General features: G+C 41.0%; 1 protein-coding gene across 4 annotated transcripts in view; it reads left to right on the forward strand.

Annotated features, from left to right (window-relative positions):
- Positions 1 to 4,438: 4,438 nt before the first annotated feature.
- MARCHF8 (membrane associated ring-CH-type finger 8) overlaps positions 4,439 to 17,897 on the forward strand; it is a 117,772-nt gene continuing 104,313 nt past the window's right edge. For 2 of the 4 annotated variants that reach the window (XM_016200870.2, XM_016200871.2), the window contains exon 1: positions 4,761 to 4,982. The gene's annotated coding sequence lies outside the window, so the exon portion shown is untranslated. Of the gene's footprint in view, positions 4,540 to 4,760; positions 4,983 to 17,897 lie in introns of those variants that run through there. The other 2 variants (XM_087824262.1, XM_016200874.2) reach the window with 2 other exon arrangements.

Here is a 17,897-nt window from a genome sequence, read left to right on the forward strand (position 1 = left end):
CCCCTGTGTTCATTGCAACACAATTTACAATAGCTAAGATCTGGAAACAGCCCAAGTGCCCATCAGTAGGTGAGTGGATAAAAAGCTGTGGGACATTCACACCATGGAATACTACGCAGCAGTAAAAGAAGGATCCCTTACCCTTTGAGACAGCATGGAGGGACCTGGAGAGTATTATGCTAAGTGAAATAAGCCAGGCAGAGAAAGACAAGCACCACATGATCTCACTCATATGTGAAATGTAATAAAATAAACTGATGAACGAAATAGACCCAGAGACATAGAAGCATGGAACAGACTGAGGGATCTCAGGAGGAAGGCAGGGATGGGGGAGTGGGCGGGGAGAGATTAATAAAAAAATTTATATGTTTATAAGCATAACCCATGGACACAGATATTGTTATGGGGAAGGCCTAGGGGTGGGGTGGATGTGGGATAGAGGGGATCAATGGAGGTAAAAAGGGGACATCTATAATATTTTCAACAATAAAGATTAAAAAAAAGCCATTTATGAGAAAGTTACACTCAAGTAAAGTCCCAAAGGAAATGAGGAATTGGGAAAAGTGTTCTGTGCCTGAGGAAACCAGAAATAGCAAGGAGCCAGGTGGCTAGAGCAAAGCAAGTGAGGGGGCTTGCTTTGGAAATAAGGGGCTACTTCATAGAAGATTTTATAGGTAAGAATTTTGGATTTTATTCTGATTTGGGAAATACTGGGGGTTTACATAATTGGACTTGTTTTGAAAAATCACTCTGTTGGTTATGTAGAAGAAAAGGCTATAGGAGGCAAGGATGGAAGTCAGGAGATGGAAAGATCCAGCAGTCATCCATGTGGGGAGTCACGGGGCTGGAGCTGAGATGTAGCACTCGCCTGGACGATTTTCATCCCTTCTTTCGCCTCCTCAAACCACCAGCACCTTTCTCCGTCTCCTTACTCTCATCATCTTATTTGATTAAGCTGTGAACACTGGAAAAAGCAATTGCACATGCATTTAACAATAAACCTACAAAGCTCTCTGTATCTGTGCCTGCCCACTCCCTCCTTCACCTATCTATGGATGATGCCTCCAGACTACTCAAGATTTTCTTCCTACAGTTTTCGCACACCACTGCATCAATAGTTTCTCATTACTGGACCATTCCTATTAGTGCAGAAATATTTAAACAGAAAGCCTAACCCACAATCTCTTGCTTGCTGTTGTTCCATTTCCCTGGTCCTCATAGCAAAAAGAAATATATCCATTTGCTGTCACCATTTATCTCTATAATCAGACATGCATCCCCACCAGTTTATCTTAATTGCTCTGTTCTCCAACTCTGGATGATCTCTACACTGCCAAATCCAAAGGTCAGTTTTTTTCTGTCCTAGGTCAGCGACTTTCAATGATTTTCAAACTATGGCCACAACTGTTACTTGGTCAAAAAAAAAAATCAATGGATTTGGGAGAATTTTTTTTTTGCAAATTAAGTTTCTATTTAATTAATTACATTATATTGAAATATAAAATTTGTTGAAACACTCCTACATTCCTGCTTCCTTTCTTTCTTACCTCACACCAAAATTAGCCCCATACAGGGAGCCAAATTTATTTATGCTCAATAAACATATGTATGTATACTTGGTGGGAGGAGAAATTTTTTAAAAAATATATCTTTATTTTTTAATATATCTTTAAAAATATATATATATCAGAGAGAGGAAGGGAGAGGGAGAGAGAGAGACAGAAACATCAATGATGAGAGTCATTGATCAGCTGCCTCCTGGACGCCCCTGACTGGGGATCGAGCCCGCAACCCGGGCGTGTGCCCTGACCAGGATCTCCTGGATCCTAGGTCGATGCTCAACCGCTGAGGCACACCCAGCTGGGTGGGAGAAGAAATTATAAAAAGTAGAACAGATTAAAGTAGAAAAGAAAGAAAACAGTACATTACACACAGGCAGGGTAAATTTGCTTCTTGAAAATTTTAAGTTATGTGCATGTATTTGGTCAGTATGTGAAATGTATTTTGTATCCTGGGTTGAGGTCAGAAGATATGAAAGTTACTGCGCTCTGTGATCTCATTCAGTCCTGTAGCTTTAAACACCACTGACCAATCAATTTATATCTCTATATCTCTCCTTAGAATTCCAGTGTCTTCCACTCAGTTGCTAATGGCACATCTCTATTTGCATGTCTAATAGGCATGTAAAATTTAGCATGTCCAAAATGAAGTTCTTGACATTCACCCCCCCCCCGCCCCCACCCCAAGTGCACATTTCCCTCTTCTCCATCTAAATAACAATTCCCTTCTTTTGGTTGTTCAGGCCAAAAACCTTACAGTCATCCTTCACTCTGTTTTGCACCTTCACCTCCAATCGACCTGCAAATGCTGCCAAATGCTATGTGAAGGAAAACTGTAACCGACGCAGGGTAGGATGGCCAAAATAGATGGATATAATGAAACCACATCTTTATGATTATTAATAAAAAGGGAAAGGCGCTTAGACTTGGAATCATGAAAGGTAAATTCAACGCTAGCTCTACCATGTTAGAGCTTTGTAGCCCTTTAGTAGGCTAGTGTTTGTTTGTTTCTTTGTTTGCAACTCTCTCATCACTCCTTACATTCATCATTCTAGTGGAACGTTGTGTTAGGTGACATGCCATTATAGAGTCATAAACATTTGCAGTATATCTTATCATACACACTGATGCATTTTGCTGTTTGCAGTGAAACCCTAAGTAAAAAACTGCAAGTGGTTAGATATGTTTAACCACTTGGTGGACAGTCAGGTTGACGGGCTCTTGGGTTAACACTAGTCACTTGGCTCAGGCCTGACTTCTTTCTTTCCCACAAATTCTAGGCGAGGGCAGCTATTTCCCTATGTGGGCTTAGGCAACCGAGAGGAGTCTATTAGGAGTCACCATCACCACACACAGGACTTGGGATTAACCTGCTGCCACAAGGCTAGTACTGCCCTTGAAGTGACCACTTCATCACCAATGAGCAATCTTCTAAGGCAGCCTTCCAGTCTAAATTCAAAGACTTCCCAGTTGCGCTTAGGTTCCTTGCTGGTAATCCTGTCAACCAGTTCAGGTGGCAAGAATCCAAACCTAGGACCTGGACACGTTCCAGTTGTCAGCTCCCTTTCCCTTCGGACTCTGAACTTATTACTACCCTCTTGCCAAAGGCTGTATATGTTTAACATTTATTGATTACTGTGTTGGCACTTTCAAGTGTTGTTCCAGTATTATTTCATTTCACCTTCATACTACTCTGTTCAGGAGCTAAAAGAAGAGAGAGGCTCATCTGGCCAGTGAAATCACTGGGCCTGGCCCTGCCATATAAAGTTATCAACTTAAATATTAGCCTGCCATATTTCATCAAACATTTAATTGAACTTACTGAATTTCGAGTCCGGCCTGTGGTTGCCTTGGCAGGGCCAGACCAAATGGCTTTGCAGGGACATAAAGGCTCCCAACCCTGGCCTGGAGAGTAAGGGCTGGGCCAGGACTCCCCAGCACGCCTCCGAGCTCTGCCCAACGCTCAGACCCCTCGGGCTCTAGGAAGGTCCTTCGCCTCCGCTGGCCCGACGTCGGGGTTCCCCACCCACAGGTCAACGCTTTTGCTTTCCAGGCGTGGTTGAGGCGTCAGCCGTACACACGGGAGATACTGTTCTGCCTTCGTGGAACATCTGCTGCCCAAAGCAGCAGAAAAGGTCAGCCAGGCGTGGCCGCTGGCCTTGTAACCTACTTCCCATAGGAAAGCGGGGCGCGGAGCAAGTTCAGCGGGGTACCTCGCACCCTGGACGGCCGCGCTCCAGGTGCGCCGCAGAAACGGAGAGGCGGCCAGTCCCCGCCGGCCGCCGAACAGCGCTGCTCACGACCCGCTCAAGCGCTTCCTAGGAAATAAGGGACTTGCCGTCTTTTCTGCGGCTCGCAGCGGGCTCCATGCAAGAACCTGGCAGGGGCTGGACTGCGCCAGTTTGATGGGGAACTGGACTCGGCAGAAATAGTCACTAAAAGTGACATAAGTTTGATGACAAAATCTGAAAGCTGAATGAAACACTTACTTGGATATGTTTGTATTTACACATACGAAGCTAATTCCCGTGAAAGCTATAAAATAAAAGTTGGAAGTTCCGCGAGCCCTCCGTGTGCACGGCGGGGGCGGGGGCAGGCCGCGCGCACGGCCGCGCCCGGGTCAGGGCGCAGGAAACGGCCCCGGCATCCGCGCTCCCGCCGCCCGGCAGCCCGGGGCGAGGGCGCGTCTCCACGCCGCCCCTGGAAGCGGACGGCTCACCGCCCGAACGCGCTCCCTCCGGCCCGCACCGACGGCGGCGCCCAGGCCGCGGCGCCCGCCCGCCCAGCGCGCCGTCGCCCGGCAACGCCTTCCCCAACCGGCGAGCACGTGACGCGCGCGTCACGTGACGGGCCCCGGCGTCCTCGGGCCCGGCGGTGTAAACAGGCCCGCGGCGCCGGAGCTGCGGCCTTGCTGCGTCTGCGTGTCCCGCGGGTTCCCGGCGGCCCCGGCGGCCGGGGCGCGAGCGCTGCGCCGCCTGAGGTAACCGCGACGGCCGGAGCCCACGCCCGGCGCCACGCCGCGCGCATCCGCCGTGCCCGCGGCGGCCGAGCGGGCGCGCCCGCGCCGGGGGTGTGGCTGCCGGCTGTGGGCCCCGCGACAGGTGGGCCGGGCGGGTGCGCCGGCGGTTCCGCGCCGTCCCGGGCCCGGCCCGAGGCTCCAGGCCGCCCGGGGGCCAGGCCGAGCGGGTGCCGGGCCGGGGCTGGGGCCGGGGCCTCGCGCACCCAGGGCCCAGTGGGCAGCCGGCGGGGTTCCCCGTGGGAGTCCAGCCCCGAAGGGTCCTCGGACCTTGGGCAAGTCAGTCCTGGCCCTCGGCCCGTTTCCCTAATCCGTGAAATGAAAGGCCGAACTGGGACCGTCCCCTTCTGACGTGTGGATCTCGAGAGAGACCTGCCTGCCCTGGAAGCTGCAGAGGGAGAGCATAGGTAGAGAGTTTCCTTTTAATTGCTGCGTTTTTGTTTGTCTTTAAATCTTTCATCTAACAATATTTGGGTTCTTGTTCACCTGGGTGTCATTTTTAATAGAAAACTTACAGTCATAGTGATTTATGCTACTGTCTCTTCAGGCTTTTTTTTTTTTTTTAATGCAACGGAACCTTCTTTCTTAAAATCCTCTTTGGAAGCCCAGTTTGTAAAAAGAAAAAGAAACCCTTATGTGCTCGCATCACCGGTTGAGAAGCGCTGTTAGAGGAAATGTTTTGCGGTTTTGTCAATTGGGGGGGATTCGGAAGCGTAAGCGCAGTCTCGCTTTTCCTTTGATTTTGTCCGAATGTCTGCCCTGCAGTTAGGCGGTCGTATATTTCTCATATGCCCTGGGAAAAGCCCCACGTTTCCGACGACGGCTTCCCCGCCCCCGTTCCCCGCACCCCGGCCGCGGGGCCGCGGGACCGCGCCTCTGCCGCCTCGGCAGCTCGGGCGCAGAATGGACGTGGAGGGCTTTTCACGGGACTTCCTGAGACCCACGGAGTGGATCAGTTAGGATATTCCCACTGAAAAATGTGAAAAGTGGGTGGGCATGTGAATTGACATAGGTAGAGTCGTGGAATAATGTGCGTACCAAATTTTGAAACGCTGGAGCAAGAGAATTTTGGGTTTTGAGAGGACTGGCTTTAGGCGAAATGCGGTGAATAGGTAAACAATGTGAGGTGGTTTGTGGTGTTGTGCAGGCAGAAAAATCATCAGGAGGATTTTCTTACATTAAGAAAAATGTATAGTTTCCTAATGTGTTTTTGAAAACTAGAAATTTACTGAAACTTGAACTTTGATGTCGAAAAAGGAAAATCATACCCTTTTTTTTAGCTTGCTCACCTTCTGTAAGGAGCCAGAATTGAGGTCCAATGGACCATGACTGGAACCCACGGTGACCTAGTGAAATATATTTTTCTCTTTTCAAAGGTTTAGGCAAGTTACTTCCCTTCCTCGGTTTTTCAGTTTCTCCTATAAAGTGAGGAAGCTGTATTGATTACTGCTCCACGTTTTGGCTTCATTTAGGGTTGTCAGGTAAAACACAGGACAACCAGTTAAGTTTGAATTTAAGATAAACAGTGAATAAATTCTTAGTCTAAGCATTGCCTAGGGCATACTTTACTAAGAAAATTCATTACTTATCTGAAATGCAAGCGTAACTGGGCCTATCTTGTTATTTGCTAACTCTGGCAGCCCTTAGCTCCAACATTTTTTGCACCATTAGCTCCAGGAAGAAATTATAGATGCCTAGATGGGAGTGAATTGATTCATCCAGTCAAGACCACCCATTTGTTAGCAGTAGTAGTGTCTCGTTCTTGAGGAATAGCTCTCTAACTTGTGGCACACACCCACCCCCAGCCCTTTGTTTTCTGCCAAAATCATATAATGTTTACACTTATACTTTTGGTGATAAACAATTGAAATATCTGGAAGAGAAAAAAAAAAGTGCCAAAATATCTAAAAGTAACAAATTGAAGTCCTGAAGTGACATGTACTATTTTCATTCTATAAAAGGTACTTTATAACCCTACTTGTTCTACAGTTATGTCATTGACTTCAATACATTTTCTAAAGCAGAGGACTGTTCTGGTGGTAAATAATCTTTGAGGACGTTCTTAAGCCTTTTGATTTGGCCTCCTATGAATATAGAAAATGATCACTATATATACTATAAACATTTTATATTTTACTGTTACATTTTGTCTTTGTTATATTTTGAAGAGTTTCAATGTTGACATTACTTTTCAAGAAATAAACATTTTTAGGTTTTTTTAAAAACCAGGCCAGATTCAGTTTCTTAACTCACTCTGAAATGCCTGAGTTTTCTAATTAATTAATTCATTCAATAGTCAACATAAAAACCAAGTGCCTTCTATGAGCCAGACTGATGTGGTCAGTGTTACAGTTCTTCGGATGCTTTTCTCTTATAGAGGAGTTAAATCACGTGCAATCCAAGGATAATATGATGAGGGCCTTTAAGTGATAGAAATACTATGGAAATTGAGAGGTGGATGAGTGCACATCAGGTTGATAGAATGGCAAAACTTACTGGAGAAGGTGGTATTTAATGCAGGTCTTGGTGGTAAAGGTGGGGTGAGGAAGACAGGCTTACAGAAAGGTGAGAAGCAGCAGGAAAGGGCAGGGAATCCATTATTCAGTTCTACAGACTCATGCCACAACTTAGACGAACCCTGAAAACAGTGTGCTGAGCCAGCAATTTTTAGCTGTGTGCCACAAGAATTTTTAAAACCTACAATACCTGACTATTTAGTCAGGGACACTGATCTATTTTCCTTTAGATTGTCAAATAAAAAATAAAAAAAAGACAACAGCCCACACAACAATAGCCATCCAGTGTGAATGAATCAAAAGTATACCTTTTGTTGTTGTCAGGTAGGCAAAGAATATATTTTCGGTGTGCTGCAGAATTTTAGTAATTAGTCGATTTGTGCCATGAGATGAAAAAGTTTGAAAATCTCTGTGCTAAGTAATAAAGCCAGTCACAAGGTCACATATTGTATGATTGCATTTATATGAAATGTCCAGAATACGCAGACTTGTAGAGTCAGAAAGTAGATTGGTGTTTGCCTAGAGCTGGGGTTGGGGTGGGGGAAAATGGGGAATTTGACTGCTAATGAGTAATGGATTTCTTTTTAGGATGGTGAATTGTTCTAAAATTGGTTGTGGTGATGATGGTACAACTTTGTGAATGTGCTAAAAGCCCTTGGTGGAAGGAAAGAGATTAAAAAACAAAAAGGAAAATATGTCCTGTTGTGAGCAGCCCTGTGGAGAGGCCCATGGAGTGAGGAACCAAGACTTGCCCACAGCCACACGATTGAGCCTGGAAGCAGATCCCTCCTTCCCCCTCCTACACAGAGTCGAGCCTTCAGGTGATCCTGCAGCCTGGCCAACAGTTGGCCTGCAACCTTACGATAGACCGTGAGCCAGAGATTCAGCTGACCCATAGTTACTGAGAGATAATAAATGTTCATTGTTTTAAAGCAGAGTTTTGGGGTAATTTGTTATGCACAATAAATAATACATCTCGAGGACAGCAATGCATTATGTATTGCTTTAAATTTTGGTGCTCTGGGAAACTAAATTTGACCCCCCTTTTTTTTTTTTTTAAATGTTTATTGATTTCATAGAGAGGAAGGGAGAGGTAGAGAAAGAGATAGAAACATCAATGGTGAGAGAGCCATTGATTGGCTGCTTCCTGCACAACCCCCACTAAGGATCAAGCCCACATCCTGGGCATGTACCCTGACTGGGAATCGAACCTCAATCTCCTGCTGAGGCCATGCCGGCCAGGCAAACTTGAGTCTTTTATCCATCATTTTGTTAACCACAATTTATGACTAGTGGGTAATAATATAATATAGTTCTGAAGTATCCTCTAAATTATTGGGCTGGGCGTTATGTTTAGAATAGTTTAAGTTTGTTTCATTTAAATTTTTAAAAGTTGTAATCTCCTTATGGCGCATTATGAATCTTTATCAACCAGGACAGGCCATTCCTAGACCATGTAGCAGTACAGAGCATTTTTCATATTGTCATCATCTTCTGGTGACTGTTTTATTTATTTTTTATTTTTAAATTTATCTTTATTGTTGAAAATATTACAGATGTCCCCTTTTTCCCCCCATTGATCCCCTCCACCCCATATCTACCCCACTCCCAGGCCTTCCCCATAACAATGTCTGTGTCCATGGGTTATACTTATAGACATAGAGGTTCTTTGATTAATCTCTCCCCACCCACTTCCCTACCCCTACCTTCCTTCTGAGATGCCTCAGTCTGTTCCATGCTTCTATGTATCTGGATCTGTTTTGTTCATCAGTTTATTTTATTACATTCCATATGTGAGTGAGATCATGTGGTACTTGTCTTTCTCTGACTGGCTTATTTCACTTAGCATAATACTCTCCAGTTGCCTCCATGCTGTCCCAAAGGATAAGTGATCCTTCTTTTTTACAGCTGCATAGTATTCCACGGTGTGAATGTCCCACAGCTTTTTTATCCACTCATCTACTGATCTGCACTTGAGAAGAATGTATGTTTTGCAGCTTTGGGGTGGAATCTTCTATAAATGTCAATTAAATCCATCTGATCTAGTGTGTTTCCTTTAGGGTCACTGTTTCCTTATTTTTTTTTGCCTGGAAGACCTATCAGTGAAATCAGTGGGGGTGTTAAAGTCTCTAGTATGATCGTATTGCTGTCGATCTCTCCCTTAAAGTCCTCTAGAAGTTTTTTATAAATTTAGGTGCTCTTATATTGGGTGCATATATGTTTCTCAGGGTTATATCCTCTTGTTGGATCAATCCCTTTAGTATTAGGTGGTGACCTTTCTTGTCTCTTGTTATGGTCTTCATTTTTGAAGTCTATTTTGATATGAGTGTTGCCACCCCAGCTTTTTTTTTTCCCATTTTTATTTGCATGAAACATTTTTTTCCATCCCATCACTCTCATCCTGTGTGAGTCTTTTGTTCTGAGGTGGGTCTCTTGTGGACAGCAAATATTTGGGTCCTGTTTTCTTATCCATTCAGCCACCCTATGTCTTTTTATTGGAGCATTTAATCCATTTACATTAAAGTTATTATTGATACATCCTGATTTATTGCCATTTTGGTTCTTTATGCCTATGTTTCTCTCTCTATTTCTACTTCTAATTGTAGCAGTTCCTTTTACATTTCCTGCAATGCTGGTTTGGTGGTGATAAACTCCTTTATCCTTTTTTTTTTTTTTGTCTGGGAAGCACTTTATTTCACCATCTAGCTTGAATGATAGCCTTGCTGGATAGAGTAGTCTTGGTTTCAGATACTTGTTTTGCATTACCTTGAATACTTCATTCCATTCCCTTCTGGCCTGTAGAGTTTCTGATGAGAAGTCAGCTGACAGCCTTATGGGAGCTCCTTTGTAGGTAACAGATTGCTTTTCTCTTGCTGCCTTTAATATTCTCCCCTTGTCTTGAATTTTTAGCATTTTAATTATGATGTGTCTTGGGTGTGGGCATTTTTGGGTTCTTCTTGCTTGGAACTCCCTGTGCCTCTTGAACTTGTGTGGCTTTTTCCTTGACCAGGTGAGGGAAGTTTTCTGCCATTATTTCTTCAAACAGTTTCAATAAATCTTGCTTACTTTCGACCTCCTCTGGCACTCGTATAATGTGAATATTGTTACATTTCATGTTGTCCCACAGCTCCCTTAAACTGTCCTCCTGTTTTTTAATTGTTTTTTCTTTTTGGATCTCTGATTGAGTGATTTTTTTCCTACCCTGTCTTCTAATTCACTGATCCGATCCTTAGCTTCCTCTAATCTGCTGTTTATTCCTTCCAATGTATTCTTTATTTCTGCTATGTCATTCTTCATTTCCTTCGTAGTTTCCATATAATTTTTCATGCTGTTGAGCATCCTTGCAATCTATATCTGAGAGATTGCTTATCTCCATTTCATTTAGCTCTTTTTCTCTTGTTCTTTCATTTGGGGCTTGTTTTTTTGCCTCTCCATTTTGGCTGCCTATTTGGGTTTGTTTCTGTGTATTAGGTAGATCTACTGGGACTCTCAATCTTTTTGGAGGGCCTCTGGTGCAGGCTGATGTCAGAAGCTGTTTGTGACTGGCCCTGAGTACCCTGTTTGGAGCTATCAACAACCCCAGACTTGAGGTCTCCTCTGCTGGGGCTGGGTGCATTTGGACAGGACCAGGATGCACACCAAAGTCTGCTTTTCCAAGGCCAGGGTCCAGAAGCAGATTAGGCTGAGGCCTGTCTCTGCCTGCAGGCTGATTGATCTGATTCTCTTAATGAGTCTCAGGCTGTAGAAACTCCATGGGGTAGGTTGAGCGGTTTTCCAGCAGGATGGGGCAATTGCGTGTCCCCCCCACCTCCCAGGCAAAAGCAGCAAATTGTCTGCCTGAGAAAGATGTCCTCTGCAATATGGGGGAATGACTTGGCACAGGAATCCAGATGGGTGCCTTCTGATCTCAATCTCCAGGGCCCACAACCCTAGATTCTCCTCACATAGCTCCAGTCCTCTCTGCCCTCCCTCTGCTGGAGCTCAAGGTGAGTGGCTGCACACAAAACTGTGCATTGGCTCTTTAAGAGGGTGCTTGCATTTCCAGCCATCTCTCCCTGGCAGACGGGAAACCCAGCTGCTTTTCACAGCCAGGTGTTATGTGGGCACCTTTCTCAGTTCTGGTGCTCTTGGCTGGGAAGCGGAGTTTAGGCCCCAGAGTCCTCAGTGGGAACCCCCACAGCTGTGATATCCCTCTGAACCTTCAGCTGCTGCCTGTGGGAGCCCAGCCAGCCCTCTCACTCCTCTGCACTTCCTATGAGTCTCTATGCGGTCTCCCTTTTTCCTCCTTGCTTACGAGAGTGCTCTCCAGCTAGTAGTTTTCAGTTGCAGTTGATTAGTCAGGATGGTTTTTCTATATTTCAGTTGTAATTCCAGTTTGGTCCTGGGAAAGTGTCTGTGTAGCTTCCACTCAGTCCACCGCCATCTGTAATCTCCCCTGGTAACTTTTATATTTCAAAATTATGGATGGCATTAATATATCTTAGGCAGATTTATTTTATTAATATGACTTTAGCAAGGGCACTAAAATATAATTATGGAGGAAAAACTGCAGTTCCCTAAAAGGCAACCTCTTCTTACTGGAACCATATGTAAGGAAGTTAAAGAAGGTTTTTATTCCTTTCTTTGAATATTTCTGTATGTCAGTTGAAGAAAGGTTACATGACTATAGTATGGATAAGGGACTCACAGTGAGTTATGAAATTTGATTTTAAATATGAAGACACGTTTCAAAAGTTTTAAAGGATTCTGTCCTTTGTTTTACTTACTTTTTCAAAATGCAAAGGATGTATATTTATTAATTACAAAAATTAACATGCAAAAAATAAACAAAATACTGTCGTATGAAAAAAATCAGACCATAGAAGTTTTCTCCTAAAAGTTTTATAGTTTTAGCCCTTATATTTAGGTCTATGATCTGTTTTTAGGACTTGATGGGTGTGTAGTGTGGCATGTGGGTCTAGGTTCATTGTTTTCCTTTTTGGATATAATTTTTTTGATATTATTTGTTGAAGATTATCTTTTCCCTTTTGAATTTCTTGTCCTTTCTTTATCCTTTGCCTGTTGAGAATTGCCGTGGCATTTTTGTTGGAAATCAATTTATGATACTTGTGTGGGTCTGTTTTTGGACTCCCTTTTCTATCGATTTGTATGTCTGTCCGTATGTCAATACCATACTGTCTTGCTTTATGTATGGTTTGAAATTGGTTGGTATAAATTCTCCAACTTTGTTCTTTATTTTCAAAGGTTTTATGTGTTTTCATAAATATTTTAAAATCAACTTTTTAGTTTCAAAAACTTCTTGGGATTTCAACTGGTATTTCCTTGAATCACTAGATCAATTTGTGGAAAATGGCTATCTTAATATTGAACCTTTCAATCCATGCATGAGATATGTATATCTAATTTCTTCTTTTATAGTCCTCACCTGAGGATATCTTTATTGATTTTTAGAGAGAGAGGAAGGGGGGGGCAGGGGCCTCTCATATGTGCCCTGACCAGGGATCGAACCCTGCACCTTTTTGTTGTATGGGATGAGACTCCAGCCAACTGAGCCACCCAGCTCTAATATCTTGCAACATATTTTTTTAGTTTTGTAGTATTCAGGTCCTACACATATTTTGTCAAATTTATATCTTCATTTTTTTATATTTTGATTTTATTATAAAAGGGAGTAAAAATCCTTTTCCATTTGTCCATTGCTAATATGTAGTTGGTTTTTGTATTATCTTTATATCTTGTAGCCATTTTAAATTCACTTATTCTAGTATTCTTTTGCTTAGGGTTTTAAGATTTTCCATACCTACAATCATTGAATAAAGACAATTTTACTTCTTTCTTTCCAATCAGTATACATTCTCTTCCTCTCTTCCCTCTCTTTCTCTCACTCTCACTCTGGATCTCGCTCTCTCCTTCCCCTTTCTCTTCTCTTTTTTGTTTTCTTTCTTGTCCTTATTGCATTGGCTAGGACCTCAAATTCGGTATTATGGTAGAGGTGATAAGCATAAATCCAGGTTTTGTTGCCACTCTGAAGGGGAAAGCATTCAGTCTTATACATGATACAAAAAGCACTAACAATAAAGTTTTTTAAATGTTAAACTTAATAAAAATTAAGACACTTAATAAAAAGAAAAGATATGCTACAAATTGGGAGCAAATATTTGCAATTCATATATCTGACAAAGGACTTTTATCCGGTGAATATAAAGAACCTCTGTAAATCATTAATAAGACGGCAGGCACCCAGTTTATAAAATTGGTAAAAGGTTTGGATAGATACTTCACAAAGAAGATATTTGAGTTTCCAATAGGCACATTTAAATTTTTCAACGTATATGTTATTTAGGGTAATGCAAATCAAAATTAAAAACATTTAGCCTACAAGAATGCTTAAAATAGAAAAGACTGACAATATCAAGTGTTGGTGAGGATATAGAGCAGTATGAACTTAACATAAATTGTTAGTAGAAGTGGATAATGATACAGGCACTTTGAAAAAAGTTTGGCAATTTCTGATGAACTTAAACATACACTTTATGATCCAGAAATTCCACCTCATTTATAACCCCTGGTTATAAAATAAAAATTTGCATTACAAATGGCTTATGGTTATAAAATAAAAACTTGCGTGACAAATAAATGATTTATGCCCCAATGATCAGAGATCAAAAATGGAAACAGCCCAAATGTCTATCAATAAGTATTCAATGAAATACTACCAAGCAGTAACAAGGGAACTACTGATAATGTCACAGCATGACATTAACAAACATGCCAGTTATACGGTAGGTAGTCTTCTGTGTCTGAGCAAAAGAATACTTACTGTATAATTCCATTCATATTTGTGCTAGAGCCCCCAAAACCTAATCAATAATAAAGCAGATTAGTGGTTGCCTGGTATCAGTGGCAGGGGGAATTGACTGCAGAGGAACAAGAGTGAACTTCTTTTTAAATCCTCACCTGAGGATATTTTTTCCATTGCTTTTCAGAGAGAGTGGAAGGGCGGAGGGAGAGAGAGAGAGAGAGAAACATTGATGAGAAAGACACATTGATTGGTTGCCTCTTGTGCTCACCCCAACTAGGGCCAGGTATTGAGCCTGCAACCAAAGTACGTGCCCTTGGCCAGAATTGAACCCGGGATCCTTCAGTCCATGGGCTGACGGTCTAACCACTGAGCCAAACCAGCTAGAGCCAGAGAACTTTTTAAAAAAAATACTGATTTTATTGGGGTGACATTGGTTAATAAAATTATATAGATTTCAAATGTACAATTATATAATACATCATCTGTAAATTGTATTGTGTGTTCACCAAACAAAGTAAAGTCTCTTTCCATTACTATTTATTTCCCTTTTACTGTCTTCTACCTCACCCCAGTCCCCTTTCTCTCTGGTAATCACCCTATTGTTGGTGTCTGTGAGGTTGTTTTTTTTTTTTGCTTAATCACTTCATTTTTTTTCACCCAGCCCCCAATAGCCCTTTCCTCTGACAGCTGCAGTCTGTTCTCTGATCTGTTAGTCTATTTCTGTTTTGTTAGTTTATTTTGTTCATTAGATTCCACATATAAGTGAAGTCACATGGAATTTCTCATTCTCTGACTGAGTATTATGTCACTTAACATAATACTCTCCATGTCCACCCATGCTGTTGCAAAGGTAAGATTTCCTTTTTTATGGCCAAGTAGTATTCCTCTCTGTAAATGTACCACATCTGTTTTATCCACTCATTTACTGATGAGCACTTGAGGTGGTTCTAAATCCTGGTGATTGTAAATAACCAATATGTACCACTTTCTTAAAATGGTACATATCTTCTTTCAAATTAGTGTTTCAGGTTTCTTCAGCTATATTCCCAGAAGTGGAATCACTGGGTCATAAGGCAGTTCCATTTTTAATTTTTTGAGGAAACTCCATACTGTATCCTACAGTGGCTGCACCAGTCTGCATTCCCACCAACAGTGCATCAGGGCTCCCTTTTCTCCACATCCTCACCAACACTTGTTTGTTGATTTGTTGATAGCAGCTATTCTAATAGGTGTGAGGTGATATCTAATTGTGGTTTAATTTGCATCTCTCTGATGGTTAGTGATGTTGAGCATCTTTTCATATGTCTAATTGGGCCATCTATATGTCCTCTTTGGAGAAGTGTCTATTCAGTTCCTTTCTCCATTTTTTAATTAGGTTGTTTGTCTTTTTGGTGGTGAGTTTTATAAGTTCTTTATATATTTTGGATATTAAGCCCTTATTGGATATATCATTGGCAAATATGTTCTCCCATTCATTGGTTTCGCTTTTCATTTTGGTGACGGTTACTTTTGCTGTAAAAAGCCTTTTTTAGTTTGATCTATTCCCATTTGTTTATTTTTGTGTTGCCTGAGGTGATATATTGGCAAAAGTATTGCTACGAGAAATGTCTGAAATTCTGCTCTCTGCGTTTTCTTCTAGAATCTTTATGGTTTGTAGTCTGTAACATTTAAGTCTTTTATCCATTTTGACTTTATTCTTGTGTATGGTGTAATTTGGTGGTCTAGTTTCATCTTTTTGCACGTACCTGTCCAATTTTCCAAACACCATTTATTGAAGAGGCTGTCTTTACTCTATTGTATGTTTTTGCCTCCTTTGTCAAATATTAATTGGCTATTAAGACATGGATTTTTTCCTGGCTCTCTATTTTGTTTCATTTACCTATATACCTGTTCTTATTCTAATACCATGCTTTTTTTTTTTTTTTTTACCATGGCCTTATAGTGTAGTTTGATATCAGGTATTGTGATACCTCGAAGTCCTCCCCCCCCCCAAGATTGCTGAGGCCATTCAGGGTCCTGTGTGGTTCCATATAAATTTTGGGAATATTTGTTCTAGGTCTGTGAGTACCATTGGTATTTTAATGAAAATTGCGTTGAATCTGTCGATTGCTTTGAGTAGTATGGACATTTTAATGATGTTAATTTTTTCTTTCTATGAACATGGTATATGCTTCCACTTATTTGTATCTTCCTCAGTTTCTTTCTTCAATGTCTTACCATTTTCTTAGTACAGATCTTTTTCCTCCATGGTTAAATTTATTCCTAGGTCCTATATTGTTTTTTGTTGTAGTAGTAAATGGGATTGTTTTCTTAATTTCTCTTTGTGACATTTCATTATTGGTGTGTAAAAATGTAACAATTTCTGAATGTTAATTTTGTATGCTGTTATTTTGCTGAATTCATTTATTAGATCTAATGGTTTCTTGGTGGTGTATTTAGAATTTTTTATATACAGTATCGTGTCATCTGTGAATAACGGCAGTTTTACTCCCTCCTTTCCAATTTGGATGCCTTTTATTTCTCCTTCTCTGATTGCTGTGGCTGGTACTTATAGTACTATGTTGAATAAGAGTGGTGAAAGCAGACATCTCTCTCTTGTTCCTGATCTTAAGGGAAACACTTTTCATTTCTGCCCATTGAGTATGATATTGGCTGTGAATTTGTCATATATGATCTTTATTATGTTCAGGTATGATCCCTCTGTTTCCACTTTGCTGAGAGTTTTTATCATAAATGGGTTCTGGATTTTATCAAATCCTTTTTCTGCATATATTGATATTTTTATCTTTCATTTTGTTTATGTGATGTTTCACATTTATAAATTTGTAAATATTGTACCAACCTTGTATCTATCCCCAGAATAAATCCCACTTGATTATGGTGTATGATCTTTCTTATGTATTGCTAGATCCGGTTTGCTAATATTTTGTTGAGGGTTTTAGCATCTACATTCATCAAGGATATTGTTTTTCTTTTCAGTGTCTTTATCTAGTTTTGAAATTAAGATAATGCTGGCCTTACAAAAGGAGCTTGGAAGTCTTCCTTTCTCTTGAATTTTTTGGAATTCAGAAGGATAAGTGTTAGTTCTTTTTGAATGTTTGATAAAGTTTACCTTTGAAGCCATCCAGTCCAGGAATTTTGTTTACTGGGAGTTTTGTTTTTTTTAATTACTGCTTTGATTTCATTAGTTGTGATTATTCCGATTTTCTGACTCTTCCTGATTAAATTTTGGAAGATTGTGTGTTTTTAGGAATTTACCCATTTCACCCATGTTGTCCAATTTGTTGGCAGATATTATTTTCATACAATCTTTTGTGTTTCTGTGGTGTCAGTTGTTATTTCCTCCATTTCATTTCTGATTTTATTTATTTGGGCCTTCTCTCTTTTTTTCTTAATGAGTCTGGTTAAATGTTCATCAATCTTGTTTATCTTATTGATCTTTTATATTGATTTTTTATTTTTATTTATTTTTTTAGTCTCTGTCATTTTCTCTTGGACCTTGATTATTCCTCTCCTTCTACTTACTCTGGGCTTTGTTTGTTTTTCTTTTCCTAGTTCTTTTAGATGTAGGGTTTGTTTGTGTACTTGAAATTTTTCTTGCTTCTTGAGGTAGGCCTGTAATGCCATGAACTTCCCTATCAGAACTGCTTCTGCTGTGTCTTACAGATTTTGGGTTGCTGTGTGTTCATTTTCATTTGCTTCCAGGTACCTTTTGATTTCTACTTTTTTCTCATTGTTAACCCATTCATTGTTTAATAGCATGTTCTTGAGCCTCCATATATTCTAATGTTTTTCTGTTTGTTTTTTATTGTAATTGATTTCTAGTATCATACAATTGTGGTCAGAGAAGATGCTTGATATGACTTCAGTCTTCTTGAATTTGTTAAGACTCATTTTGTGTCCTAACATGTGGTCTGTCTTTGAGAATGTTCCATGTGCACTTGAGAAGAATATATATTCTCATGCTTCATCTTTGGGATGAAGTGTTCTGTAAATATCAATTA

The sequence above is a fragment of the Miniopterus natalensis genome, chromosome 14 (genome assembly GCF_054644295.1).
Source record: "Miniopterus natalensis isolate mMinNat1 chromosome 14, mMinNat1.hap1, whole genome shotgun sequence".
Lineage (NCBI taxonomy): Eukaryota > Metazoa > Chordata > Mammalia > Chiroptera > Miniopteridae > Miniopterus > Miniopterus natalensis.